The following is a 14,539-nucleotide window of genomic DNA, read 5'->3' as shown; positions in this document are numbered from 1 at the left end:
AAATAGAAACTGTGATCGCTCTTCCACGGTAGCCCCTCTTCCAGCTCAGGGCCGACCCCGTTTGCTCGAGGCTGTGGGACCGTGTGCCTTTGTCACTGTCCCGCACACCCCTCCACTTGCCCAGCGGTTTCTGGTACTTTGGGGGCGGTGGGATGCGGAGGGGAGTTAGGGGCTGCATGTTACTCTCCACAGCTGCCGCAGGCCCCGGGTCAGGGTCCCCAGGCCATGAGAGGGTGGTGGAGACCCCCACTTGGGACCCTCCCACAGGTGACTCCCCACTGACCTCCTAAGACCGGCCTCCTCCTCCCTCTGGCTCTCCATGCTGTTCACCCCGGCCGCTGACGAAAGCTTTTCTACTCTGAGACTTTTAAAAAGCTGTTTATTATAGAAAAGTTTAAGCACGTAGGAAAGATAGAACAAGCATCTCCATAGTCGCTAACCTTTGCCATGGCCCCTTCCTCGTCACGGACATGTCTCCCCCCAAACCCTTTAGTCTGCCTCTCAGAACAGAGGCATTTCCACTAGACATAGCGCCCTGACAAGTGAATAATAATGTCCAGGTAGCATCTGTGTTAGTGAACTAAGTGCTTTAAAAAAACGAGCACAGGTTTAGTGCTTCAAATAACACGGATTTATCTCCTTACAGTTCCGGAGGCCAGAGCCCGAGATGGGGTTTCAGACCAAAGCCCAGGAGTCAGCAGGCTGGTCCCTCCTGGCGGCTGAGGGAAGAATCGTTTTTCTGCCTTTTCTGGCTTTTCGAGGCGCCCACACTCCTTGGCTCATGGCCACCTTTCCAGGCCTTGACACCAGCACCTCTCTGACCTGCCGGGCCCTCCTGCTTCCCGCTCAGAGGATCCTGGGGATTAGATTGGATCCGGATCATCTCCCACCTCAGGATCCTGAATCAGCTGCGAAGCTACGTTTGCACAGAAGGGAACAGCTTTGCAGGTTGCACCTGCGGATGCGGACGCCTTGGGCCACTTCCCAGCTGATCGCAGCATCGAGCAGCCAGTGAGAACTCACATCTCCCTGTTGCCCCGCATGTGTTAGAGCCAGCGATTGCACACCGGGTTCCCTCCCCTCTAGTCCTTGCATTTGGTTGTAACATCTCAAGTCTCTCTCCCTTTTTTGTGTTAATCCTCACCCGAGGATATTTTTTCCATTGCTTTTTAGAGAGAGTGGAAGGGAGAGAGGAAGGGGGAGAGAGAGACACAATGTGAGAGAGACACATTGTTTGCTTCCTGCATGCGCCCCGACCCGGGCCAGGGATCAGACCTGCAACCCCTTGGTGTGCAAGCCGCTGCTCTAACCACTGAGCACACCAGCCAGGGCCTGGAGTCTCTTTTAACACAGAGCAGCAATCCCTCCCCTCCAGAAAAGGCCGGCCAGGTGTCCTATGGAAGGTCCTACAGCCACGTGGTGTCTTTTAACTTGCTCCCCTGTCCCTTGACTTCCGGTGAACCGGATGTGGGACCCCCACAGGTGGGATCAGATTTAGGTTGAGCGTTTCTGCCAGATCATGAGGTGAGTGACCTCGTGTACGGCGCAAAGCATGCCAAGTAGCCCCTGTCCGGATGTGCAGGGTGAGCCTGGGGTTAGTACTGACAGCTGCCTCTCTCCAGTGGGAAGTTATGTGTCCTCCTCTGGACTAGCCAGTAATGGGGGGTGGGGTGACCCTTTCACACCCTGTGAATACTGTGTTTCCCGTCTACCTTTTTTATTATGGTAAAACAAGCACTACATGAAATGTACCATTTTAACTGTTTTCAGTGGACAATTCAGTGGCATTAAGTGCATCCACACTGCTGTGCAGCCACCACCACCCTCATCTCCAGAACGTTTTCGTCTTCCTGAACGGAAACTCTGCCCCCACTGAACAGTAGCTCCCCATTCCCTCCTCCGCCAGCCCCTGGCACCCTCCATTCTCCTTCCTGTCTCTAGGAATCTGACCACTGTAGGTGCTGCATGTAAGTGGAATCACATAGTAATTGTGCTCCCATCTGACTTTTTAAAAGGTAGCGTGATTGAGCCCTGGCCCAGTGGCTGCGCTGGTTGTAGTGTCATCCTGTGCACCAAAAGGTTGCAGGTCCCATTCCCGTCAGGGCACATACCTAGGTTTTGGGTTCCATCCCCAATTGGGGTGAGTATGGGAGGCAACTGATTGATGTTTCTCACATCAATGTCTCTCTCTCTCTCTCTCTCTCTCTCTCTCTCTCTCTCTCTCTCTCTCCTTCCTCTCTCTCTAGAAGTCAATAAAAATCCTTAGGTAAGGATTTTAAAAAGCAGCTTTATCAAGAAGTAATTCACATACCATACAATCCACCAGTTAAATATACAATGCAGTGGTTTTAAGCACACTCAGAGTTGTGTAACCATCACCTCTGTCTTGTTCCAAATATTCTCATCACTCTCTAGGGCAGTGGTTCTCAACCTTGGCTGCACATTAGAATCATCTGGGAATCTTTTTAAAATCCTGATTTCCGGGCCTCATCCTCCAGAAATTCTGTTTCTTTGTTATGGGGTGGGGCCACAACATTAGTAACAAAGAAACAGAATTTCCGGAGGATGAGGCCCAGAAATAGGGATTTTAAAAAGATTCCCAGGTGATTCTAATGTGAAGCCGAGGTTGAGAACCACTGCTCTAGGGAGTCCCCTACTACTCATTAACCAGACAACCGCCCCCCACCCCCCGCCCAGCCCCTGGCATCCACTCGTCTTTCCGTCTCTGTGGGTTCTGGGCATTTCATATCAATAGAATCATACAGTTTGTGACTCCTTGTGTCTGGCTTCCTCACTCAGCATCACGTTTTCAAGGTCCATCCGTGCAGTAGCATGAGTCAGTACTTCATTCCTTTTTATGGCTGAAGAATATTCCTCTGCCTGGATATTTATCCATTCAACGTTGGATGGTCACCTCCCCCCTCCCCATTTTTGCTTTTATGAATAATGCTGCTGTGAACATTTGTGCACAAGGTTTTGTGTGACATAGGTTTTCAGTTCTCTTGGGTATATACCTAGGAGCGGAATTGCTGGGTCGTAAGGAACTCTGCATATAATCATTTGGAGAACGGCCAGACAGTTTTCCACAGGGGCTGCCCCAGCCTACAGTCCTACCAGCAGTGGGAGAGCTTTCTGATTCCTCCACCATTGTCTGCCTTTTTGATTAGAGCCATCCCAGAGGGTGTGAAGTCATATCTCACGTGGTTTTGTCCCCATCCACTCTTTACTAAATTGATACTCCCTTCGGAGCCAATTATTTCCTGGGGCTGTAAAGCAGTGATTTTCTCATTGACAGAAAATTTCATTTGCTGGCATTCTCCTGTAAAAAACAAACCCAAACCTTTACTCTTTCTTCGGGGCATATTTTTGTTTTCTGAAAGGCAGTTCCAACTGAAGGGCAGGGAAAAGGCTCCGTTCTTGATCATTATGGGTGCTGGAATATTTATATATTCAATGTGTTTCAACCAACTACTACTACTACTAATTATTATTATTATTACTACTCAGGTAATCTCAAATTTGGCAACGGGGTGTGACACATTAAAAAACAGGTCTATTGTGATATAACTTACATAACCCTAAATTAAAACTGTTTAAGTGTACAATTCAATGATTTTTAGTAAATTTAAAAATTCATGCGATCATCACCACAGTCCAGTTTGAGAACATGGGACTCACACTAGAGCGTGGACATCCGTGTGCTTTGCCAGCAACTTCAGTCCCGAGGTGGAGTGTGCAGCAGGGCCGCGAGGAGCTGCACTGACCCCTTGGCCGCCCTCAGGCCCGTGGTTCTGCCACTGCATTCTAGGTCTTCCCTTGCCCCTTCTAGAACCTTGCTACTTAGAGTAGACGGAACCAGCAGCATTTGGGGGTTTGTTAGAAACACAAACCTCTCCCTGCAGAGTCAGCTCGTGCATTTTGACCGGACCCCCGGGGGCCGCATGCACATTGAAGTGTGGGCGCTGCTGCTCTACCCGAGGTTCCGTCACCGTCACACAAAGGCAGCAGCTTCCTCAGACCCTCCGCCTGGGCGCGGCGGGGGTGTGGTCCAGTCTTCCGGCTGGGTGACGTGCAGAAGCGATTCTATTGATCTTCCGGGGCATGTGGCATGCTGGGCATCAGGGCTGGGGAGCTGGCCTCTGCTGAGACAGGCGGTCCTGCTGACCCTCAGACTCCGCTCCATGAAGCTGACTGCTAAGCCTTTGTGGTATCAGCAGGGCCCTGTTTTGTCCTGCTCTCTCTCGAACACTTTCTTTCTTTCCTTTTTAAAAAAATCCTCTTCAGAGGATATTTTTCTATTGCTTTTCAGAGAAAGTGGAGAGAGAGAGAGAGAAACATCAATGAGAGAGAGACACACATTGACTGGTTGCCTTCCGCACGTGCCCCAACGGGGTAGGGAACGAACCCAAAGCCCAGGTATATGCTCTTGACCAGACTCGAACCTGTGACCCTTCAGTGTGTGGGCCAAGGCTCCGACCACTGAGCCACCGGCAGGGCGTGGCCACTGTCTTCCTATTCTCTAGGACAGTGGCTCATTGAGCCGCTCCCACACCACTTGGAGTCCCCCTGCTCCTCATGCCGTCCTGGGGCTGCCCCTGGCTGGGCCCCAGGACCCTCTGCTGTTCCTTCTTGCCACCGCGGCTCCGGGAGACCGACTCGTGTCCTCTCTGCCTAGACACTCTGGGCAGCCATAGACTCATGGGGTCTTGTCCCCTCCTCCTGCCACCCCCTTGTGGAGAAACTGTGCCCATCTCAGGCGTGGGAGGGGCGGGAGGGCAAGTTTTCTAGGAGGCTTTCCCGCCCATCTGACCTGCTCCCAGCGCTGCTCCTCCTGCGCCCCTCCCTTCCTTGAAGGCTGAGATCTTTGACACCCTAAAGCCGAGGACTGTCTCTGGTTCTCCTCCCTTCCGAGCAGCCTTCCTTCTCAGAGGCAGTGGCACCCACGGTGTGGTGACCACAGTAGGAGAAGAGTCGAGAGGGAAAGCGAAGAAGGGAAAATATTACTTTAATGCAAATTTCATTTGAGACTCAGAGCGCCATTCCTTTGGGCTCGTGGTAAACGGAGCCTTGGTCAGTCTTATGAACTCCGCCCCTCTGGGGGCACGGTTGTCGTCATCGCTGATCAGACACCAGGGGTCCCAGGACACCTGGTCCTCACACGACCTGGTGGCACAGGATGTCTGTGCCTGTTTCGGGGGGGGGGGGGGTCACGAGAGTCCTTGGCAAGGCCAGGAGCCCTGGTGTCTGGAGTTGCCCTTCCCAGGCCAAGACGGGCTGGGATGGAGTAGCAGCTGCCCCTTCCTGAGTTTGCCGCAAACCCCGCCACTCCCTATCGCCTCTCCCACCCAGCCCCGCCTCCCATTACTGGACGTGCCGGGTCCCCGAAGGCACTTAGTACTAGATTGATAGTTTAGGCCTCTCTCCTCCCCACCTGAAGGCATTTCTAAGTTGGCTTAAAGAGAGGGGGAAGCGAAACACATGGAGAAGTCAAATAATGTCATATTTTAATAACTGCTGCTGCCATGACCTGCTGTGATTTATTCTGAGAAAGGCTATAGTCTGAGCCCGCCCTCCTGCTGGCCTCCTCCTGGAAGCTTAGAATTGGAACCAGAGGATGTGATTCTATTGAACTTTTGCCGGAGCAAGTTCAAGAGGGAAGACCTTGACCTCTTACATTCGCTTCCAGACCCCATGACCCTCCGTTGGGAAGGAATAAAAATCTTTCTGGCATCTTTTCCTATTTTCTTTTTTAGCAAAAGTTTTGTTAAATCCTTGGGAACAAGAAACCCTAACATCCTGTTTTTATATGTCCCAGCGAAAGATAAGGATCTGAGACCCTGATCCCAGGGCAGTCAGACCCATTCATGCAGGTCACGCACCGTCCCTCCTCCCAGAGCCTGCGCCTGCGCCTGCCGGGTTAATGCAGAAACCTTTTAGTTTGTGAAAGTTTTCTTTCCCAGGGAGTCCTGGGGTCATGGCCAGCCCAGGGCAGTTTGGGACAAAGGACAGCAGGCCCCAGGGGAGGGAGGGGCAGAGGTGCCGGTGGCATCAGAGGGCCTGGCAGGCCTGGGCTTGGTCACTTGGGTGCTGATGCTGGTTTGCCCGGTGGTGAGGCAGAGCCATCCGTTTCGGGGCGGGGCGGGGGGCACTGTGGTGCATGGGGGGCATCGCCAGTCACCCCAGGGGCACCTCCACGCAGCAGTCAGAGCCCACCTGCAGGCTGCTCCTGGCCTGAGCCCTGGTGGTAAGCGGGGTGGACAAATCAGTTGGAAGTTAAAGCCAGCACAGGGCGCGCTGGTTGGCGCGCTGGTTAGAAAGCATTTCAGTTTACGGCACGAGTGGGAGCGGAGCAGAACCTCACCACGGCACCAGGGTGCTGGGGTCATGAAATCTCAAGGCAGCAGCTGCCAGAGGAGCCGGCCAGACGCTATGATGGGGCAGCGGCCTGGGCAAGTCCATGGCCAGCGGTGTTAGGCCGTGAGGTTGAGGCCTGAAAGTCACCAGCTGCTCTGGCTCCAAATTGTGTGGATACTGATGAGAGGGTGCCCAGCCCGCTGGTTCTCCCCTGGCTGCCGCAGCTCCATCCTGCCGCCTCAGAATGGAGCCCCATCCCCCCTTCCTCTCTCACCCCTACATCCAACCTGCCTCCAGGGTCAGTGGCAAATCTCCCCACCCCTCCTCCCCCAGGCCCGCCACCAGCTCTGCAGCGTCCCCTCCTGGCTCCCTGCTGCCCTCATTCTCCGCCCAGCCTTCAGCATGATCGTTCACACATACCTGGGATGGCATCTCTCCTTGGTTTCAAACTTTCAGTGGCTCCCCATGGCTCCCTGAATAAAGTTAAAACGGCTGACAGAAGGTTTCAAGGCACTCCATGCCCCACCAACTTCTTGGGGATCCCCTACTGGGCCACGTTTCTTTCCTCGGAGTCTCAGGCACTGGCCATCTTCCATTTCCTCTGGCCTGAGGTCCTTCGCACACGCTGTTCCCTCTGCCTGGGGTGCTCTTCCTGCCTCTCCTCATCACGCTTCCTGCTCACCTCCCGTCTGCAGCTGCATCACTGCTCTCCCAGCCTGCTCCTCACCCCTCGCCCGGCCCATTCCTAGCGCTCGCACATCCTCCTCCTGTCTCCCTCACCGAGGGCCGCTGCGGGAGGGCAGGGACGGGCTCACTGAGCTTGGCACTGTCTTCCTGGGTGGCAGCTCCAGGGCGGGACCTCAGACACCTGTGCAAAGGGACAGTGGCCAGGCACAGTAGCACCCGTGCTGCTCCGGTCAGTCTGCGCTGGCAGGGCACACCCCGCGCCTGGGCTGGGCTGGATGGTGCTGGCGCCTGGCAGCTGCTGCTGGGGGGATGGACATGTTCGAAGGTGAGACTGGTGACGGTGGGCCATCTCCTAAAATCCTAAGACCATTGAATTGCATACTTTCCGAGGGTGATCTCACGGTCTGTGAATTATAGCCCAGTAAAGCGGTATTTTTTAAGGCACTCGGCAATATTAACAAGTGAAAGGCTGTGGCAGGAAGAAGCAATGCGGACGGGGTGCAGGCCACTTGTCCTCTAAGAGCAGCTGGCCCCACAGGGGAGAGGTGAGGGGGAGGCCGGGGGTCCGGGCTTGTGAGGGGGTGAGGGGGTAGGGCTGATGAGACCAGTGGGATGGACAGCAGGCAGGCCGGGGTGGGGGGAGCGGAAGGTGACGAGTTCAGGGTGGTCGTGCTGTGTGTCAGGCCAGTGGAATGTTTGGAGGCAGCACCCAGAGGCACGTGGGGCCTGCACTCCCAATCCTAACCAACCTGGGCGCAAATGGGGCCGTGCCGGGAGCTCAGACCTCGGAGACCCGCCCTGGCTACCTGCGGCCCAGGAATCCCCGCCCTTCTCCAGCAGGCATTTCTGGGGAATCCCAGGTTGTCCCACGTGTGCTCCTGGACGGGCTATCTGTTGGGCGTCACTGCCCTCTGCTGGTGTCCCCGGGCACAGCCACAGCGGTCACCGTCTCCAGGCTGCCCGCCAGGGGAGAACCAGCCCCCAGCCTCCTGTGATGCTGTCAGGGGTACCCCAGGGGTGCTGACTGGTCCCAGCGTCTCACAGAGCCTTTAGGGAGGCCAGCACGCAGCTCGCCTGTTCTCTGTCTGACTCAGGATTTCTTGTTACTAATCACTAGGCCTCTAGCTCTCTGTGCTGCTCCTTGCTCCTGCCGGGAGCTGTGCTAAAACCGCCACATCCCACACTTCATGGGCTGCCTGCACCTACAAGGTGGGGCTGGCACCTCCACTCTTTACAGGGAGACCTTCTGAGGCCCAGGGGCTCAGGGAGGAGCTGGGCTCGACTTCATTTGTCCAGTTCATCCTGAGAAGCTGCACCTGGTCTAGTCCCAGCGGGGCCCAGCCCCTCACCCGCCAAGGTGAGCAGTGGGGACGCCCAAATGTCAGTGGGCATTGTGTCCCTGCCCCTGAGTCTGCACCTCTTACTGCTTTCCTCTCACGCTCAGCACCTGCTCCCCCCACGTATCCCTGCTGTGCGTGCATGTGTGTGTACCTGTGTGCCTGCATTAGCTTGTGTTGTATATCTGGGTATTTGTGCACATGTGTGTCTGTGTGCACTCATGCATGCTATGATTGCATACATGTCTTTGTGTGTGTGCATGCATACATCTGTGTGTGCACCCGAGTGCATGTTCATGTGTGCATGTGTTTTACCTGTGTGTATGCCTGCTTGTGTGCACATATGTCTGCATTTGTGACCACTGGAGAGACTGCAGCATGGCTGGAATAGGGGGGCAGGAGTGTGGCCAGAGAGCAGCTTTCTTTCAGCAGGCCCAGCAGGCCTCGGTGGGGGGCATGTGGGAGAGAGACATTCCCACCTGGGTGCCAAGTAGCTGCTCTGGGTGGGCAGGTGGCTCAGTGCTGTTGGCCAAGACTGTCTTCCAAGGGCCCACTGTCTTCCAAGGCTGGTCAGGACTCTGAGGCTGCTGGATGCTGTCTCCTTTGGAAGCAGACCTTCTCTGGAAGGTTTTCCATGTGTGACCCCAGATGGCGTGGGGACTTTTAAGCCACAATGGGGAGCAGCCCCCAGGTTGGCATGCCTCCAATGTGTCTTCCCGGAAGACCCACCGTGGTCCGTGCCTGGGGAGCAGCGAGGAGCTCCGACGTGGTGCCTGGAGCTCTGGCTGTTGGGCAGCAAGGGTAGTGTTGGTCCCTGTTCAGGAGGAAGCAGAGGTTTCTCTCTGGAGAGAAGACTGGCAATGCTATTTCCTCCCAGCGTAGCCTCCACGAGGACCCTAGACTCAAAAAGGAAGGTCCTGAGACCAAAGCAGGGAGGTCAGGAGTTGTCAAATCTCCTGGGTCATTTCTGGGAGAAGAGGCCCCCGAGGCTCCCCAGTTGGGGGTGGGTCCCTGAAGAGCCCGATTTTCCGATGTGGCACTAATCCCCCCTGTTTGTGACCAACTCTCTGGGCCATTATTTGTCAACTCTACTCTGTTTTTTTAAATATATATTTTATTGATTTTTTTACAGAGAGGAAGGGAGAGAGTTAGAGAGTTAGAAACATCGATGAGAGAGAAACATCTATCAGCTGCCTCCTGCATGTTCCTTACTGGGGATGTGCCCGCAAGCAAGGTACATGCCCTTGACCGGAATCAAACCTGGGACCCTTCAGTCCGCAGGCCGACGCTCTATCCACTGAGCCAAACTGGTTAGGGCTACTCTCAGGTGTTTTTTTTTTTAAATATATTTGTGTCACTCTCTTTTAAATCAGTCAGGAGACAATGGTGGCAGGAAGCTTCAGCTTATGTAGTCTTTGAAGGAGAAACTCTTTCCTAGAATCAAGTCTCAAGGAAGTCCCTGGTTGGTCTGTCTGGGTCACATGCGCAGTAGAATGGAGTCTTCTAATTGGCTGGCCTGGTTCATGGCCCATCCCAGTACATGTGTTATAGGTAGGGTACCATGATTGACACATAATTATAGACACATGGACCACTGGAGTGTGGGAAATGGTTTCCTGAAGGAAAGAGTGTTAAGCAGAAAGAATGCATTTTTAAATTTATTAAATTCTTTCATAATTAAAAAAAGGCAACATCTCTTTCTTTTCCTACATTGACCTAGTTTGAAAACCAAACTTGAGTGTGGCTTTTTATCTAACTCTGTGAACTTTCACAACTCTTGTGATATATGGAACTTAAAACAAAACAAAATTAAGGTAAAAAAGAAGAATTTGACAGTAGTTTTCTAGCCACTGCATTTTAGCTTTTAGCTGCCTGTGCACTAAATGAGTAGATATCATTAACTCAAAATGTGGCCCCCAAATGGGTTTCCTCTGCCATTATGTTCTGGGAATTAGGTGTCTGGAGACACATTACCCCAAATATCACTGGGGACAGTAAATGGACAAGACCCATTCCCCCCAGGGCTGGAAATGAGAAATGTATGGCTGGTCATTAAAAGCCTAGTTCAGGATATTTTTTTTTCCATTAACACAACTGAAATTGTGCTGAAAGCTAAGTTGTTATCTCTGGAGGTGAGAGAGCTTCAGGTAGGACTTGGGGAAGAGGTGCGAGTTTTAGCACCTAAAGTGGCAGGTTTTGCTGCCTGTGGCCACCTACAATCCCAATGGAGGGGTCTTGGCCACCTCCATGTCCCTGTCACCTGTGCATTCCTGGGGTCCGGGAAGTTTCTATTTGTCTAGGGTGGTCTGAAAAGGATGGTCTTTGGGTCGAATGTGGTTATTTGTATCCTGGCTCCTCTATTTTCCAAGCGCTGAAACGGACACCCATGAATTCACTGACAACAAATACCACATCTGCCTGAATATAGGGCGTCTCAAAACAGAAGGGGATTCTCCTCACTTTCCCAATAAGATCCAGAAAGGAGAGCACGTTGGCCAAGAGGTAGATGAAATTGTTAAATGCCCACTTATAATGCTTCTGTAACTAGCAAGCTGCGTGTTTAAAAGCACTTAATTCATACAGCTGGTTCCCTCTTTCACATTTGAAGAATCTTTTCTACCAGCTCTCCCCTTGGGCCTGCCCCAGTGTTCTGGTCATCGCCGGGCCTCTGGGGTCCAAGCTTTGCCACATGAGCTGCCTGAGACATGGACTTTTCAAGTTCCCTCTGTGAGGCCATCACCTACATGTGATTGGCAGGCATGTTTGCACCATGTTAGTACAGTGTTCCCCTTTATACCGTGGGGTAAGCTGGTCATCCTCACAGCTCCACCGCTCACTTCACTGCATTTAAAGGGATCTTAATAGACTCATGATGCTAATTTTCTAATGCTGTGGAACACATTAGCATACCATTAATGGCTTAAAAACACAGCCATTTATTATCCTACAGTTCTTTGGTCAAAAGTCTAGGCAAAGTTTAGCTGGATTCTCAAATCTCACAGGCTGAGGGGGGGTGAGGGGAAGGGAAGAAGGGAGAGAGAGAAAGAAAGGGAAAAGGAAAAGGAGAGAGAGAGAGAAAGAGAGAGAGAGAGAGAGAGAGAGAGAGAGAGAGAGAGAGAGCCTTTTACCTCTAAATCATCTTTTAAAGGTTACTTTCCCTTTTGAGTAAAGTCAACTGATCAGGGACTTTAATCACACCTGCAAGACCCATTCACCTTCACCATCCTAATATATAAAAAACCAGGGGCTGTCATGACTGAAACAACTGAATGAACGACTGAATAGCAGGCTGCGTGGGGCCAGCAGGGGGGGCAGTGAGGGGCAACCAGGCCAGCAGAGGGGGGCAGTTAGGGACAACCAGGTCGGCAGAGGGGGGCAGTTAGAGGTGACCAGGCCAGTGGGGGGGCAGTTGGGGGCGACCAGGCAGGCAGGCAGGTGAGTGGTTAGGAGCCAGCGGTCCAGGATTGTGAGAGGGTTGTCCGACTGCCGATTTAGGCCCGATCCCCGGGATCAGACCTAAACTGGCAGCCGGACATCCCCTGAAGGGTCCCGGATTGGAGAGGGTGTAGGCTGGGCTGAGGGGACCTCCCCCATGCATAATTCCATGCACTGGGCCTCTCGTATAGCATAATCAAATGAACAAGAGCCTCTCACCTTTGCCTTATTCTGTAGGTTAGAAGCAAGTCACAGGTCCTTTCCACATTCCAGGGAAGGGAACACACCAAGGTGTAGACACCAGGGGGCTGGACCATGGGTCATCTTAGAATTCTGCCTAGCGATTCGTTTACAATGAGGACCAATAATCCACCCCGTGAAGACACTTTCTGGCTAATGACCAAATCAATCATGGGTTTCTCTGTCCTTTCCTATTGAACATCAAGGTAAGGCTCCCAAAGGAGCATTTATTAAGACCCTGTTTTGAGATAAGTCTTTCTCAAATACAGCTTTGTTGTTAAAGATAAAATACTTTGGGGCAACTGAGGATATGAGAAACTCCTCCTTTTCTGAACAGGTTTTCCTCCGCAAGGCGAAGAGGGTGGCTCAGGAGAGCACAGGGCACGGGGTGTCTACAGTGGGAGACCGACTTCTCTTCCCCAGCAGGATGCTGGCTCAGCCTGGTCCCTGCGAGGTGAGTGTGCTGGGGTGAGTGTGTTGGTGTGATGGCACCCCACCCCTCCAAGCTCGGAGCTCCTGAGAGCAGTGGGGTCTTGAGTCCCCTTCCTCATCCTGCATGCCACGCCCCCCTCCAGCTGGGTGTTGGAAAGTCAGTGAAACTGGGGATTTCACCTACAAGGTGAGGGAGTCGGGGCTGCAGGGAAGACTCCGGATGCTTCAGAGCAATGGCAGCAGCTTGGGCCTTCCTGGGTGGGCTCAAGTGGTCCACGCCCTCTCAGCCTCAGCTTCCCCCCTGAGAGGGCGAGAGCTACAGCATCCTGAAGATGCTGGTCCGAGAGTCAAAGTCTCTTGTCCTGAGGGACCCAGTGGGCGAAGGAGGAGCAGGGCGGCAGGCAGGTCGGGGCTCCTGCTCCCCTGTGCCAGGTGCAGGGGGACTCAGAGGGGTCTGGGTGGGAGAAGCACCTCCCACGTTGTGCCTCAGGCTTTGAATTCTCTGTGAGCTTCCAAACCAGGGCGAGGTTCCGAATCACGTGCTATGAAAGCAAAGGCTGTCACCTGCCTTTTACAGAGATGCCGGCTCAGGGCCAACGGCTTTACACCCACTACCAGCTCAGGTAGTCCTCCCGGCACACAACCGCGATGGCGCTACGGAGCAGAAGAGGAAGCCGGTCAGAGAGGGTGTAGCATTCACCCCAGGTGGCCCAGATGGCGAGCAGCCCCAGGAAAGGACCACAAGGGAGGAAAAGGCTGGGGGAGGGCACAGCAGGGCACAGCATTTAAGGGGTTGCCAGAAACACGTAGTAATCAAGATAAATGATAGTTCGATGCAATTTTAAAACATCAAAATTAATGTAAAACATCCATGATAAACAGAATATCGAAGCTTTAAATAAAGACGGATAGCCCCGTTAAAGCTCTGGGCAAAGGGAAAATCAGTAATATGGAGGCTGTTTTCGTTTACATTGTGGGTGTCTTATTCATCATGGATATGTTTGCACTGATTCTGAATTTTAAAAATATTTATCTTGAACACTGTTTTCTTTGACTCTCAAATTTTGCTCCCCAATTCACCCCACTGCTGCCCTTGGGGGAGCAGGTCTCAGGGGCCAGTTAATATGAAAGGAATGGGTTTTGACATTTCCTGGGGCACCAGAGCCTGGGCCACCTGAGGCGGCGCTACTGGTCCTTTCTGGTTTGGGGCGGTCCTTAGCCAGGATCCACCCCCGTCAGCACTCCCAGCCTGTCAGCCGGGTCTTCTCTTCTAAGGCGCGAGGTAGCCCATGTGAGACCCCAGTGCTGGTGCGGGAGCAGGGGGAGACGCCAGCGCAGCACCTGCCTCTGCAGGGACCCCCCAACAGCCAGTGTGGGCGGTCAAGTCCCCGAAGGACGCACCTCTGCTCATGCAACTCCACGTCTGCCCAGAAGGGGGCGGCGTGGGCACATTCATTCTCAGCCTGCAAGCTGGGGGTGTTTCTTTTCTTCCCACTTTTGTCACTTTCCTTCCTTCCTTCCTTCCTTCCTTCCTTCCTTCCTTCCTTCCTTCCTTCCTTCCTTCCTTCCTTCCTTCCTTCCTTCCTTCCTTCCTTCCTTCCTTCCTTCCTCTCTCTTTCCCTCCATCCCTCCCTCCGTCCCTCCGTGCCTCCCTTCCTATCTCTCTTACTTCCTCCCTCCTGCTCCTTCTTCCTTGGTTTACAGTCCCTTTCTGGGGGAGGGAGGAGGCCTGAAGTTGTGTTTTTGGTGACCAGATTTTTTTTTCTCAGAATTGCAGTCCTTTCTGGGGAGGGAGGAGCCTGAGTTGTGTTTTGGTGAGCAGCATTTTTTTCTCAGATTTGCCCTGAAAACAGTTGACACGCTTACCTATAGAAAACACGTATGTCTGGTTCCTCTGTGCCAGGCTCGTTACAGTCCCCTCTGTCGTGCTGTCTGCGGAGCCAGGGCTTGTTGGACCTGCTTCGGTGCGGGCCAGCGCTGTATGAGGAGCAGGTCTGCAGGGTGTACCTGCACCGCACCTGCCACGGGCGGGCTCTGTGCAGTGAGAGTGGGAG

Source organism: Myotis lucifugus, unplaced genomic scaffold (genome assembly GCF_000147115.1).
Source record: "Myotis lucifugus unplaced genomic scaffold, Myoluc2.0 scaffold_155, whole genome shotgun sequence".
NCBI lineage: Eukaryota > Metazoa > Chordata > Mammalia > Chiroptera > Vespertilionidae > Myotis > Myotis lucifugus.
This window is presented reverse-complemented; position numbering follows the sequence as displayed.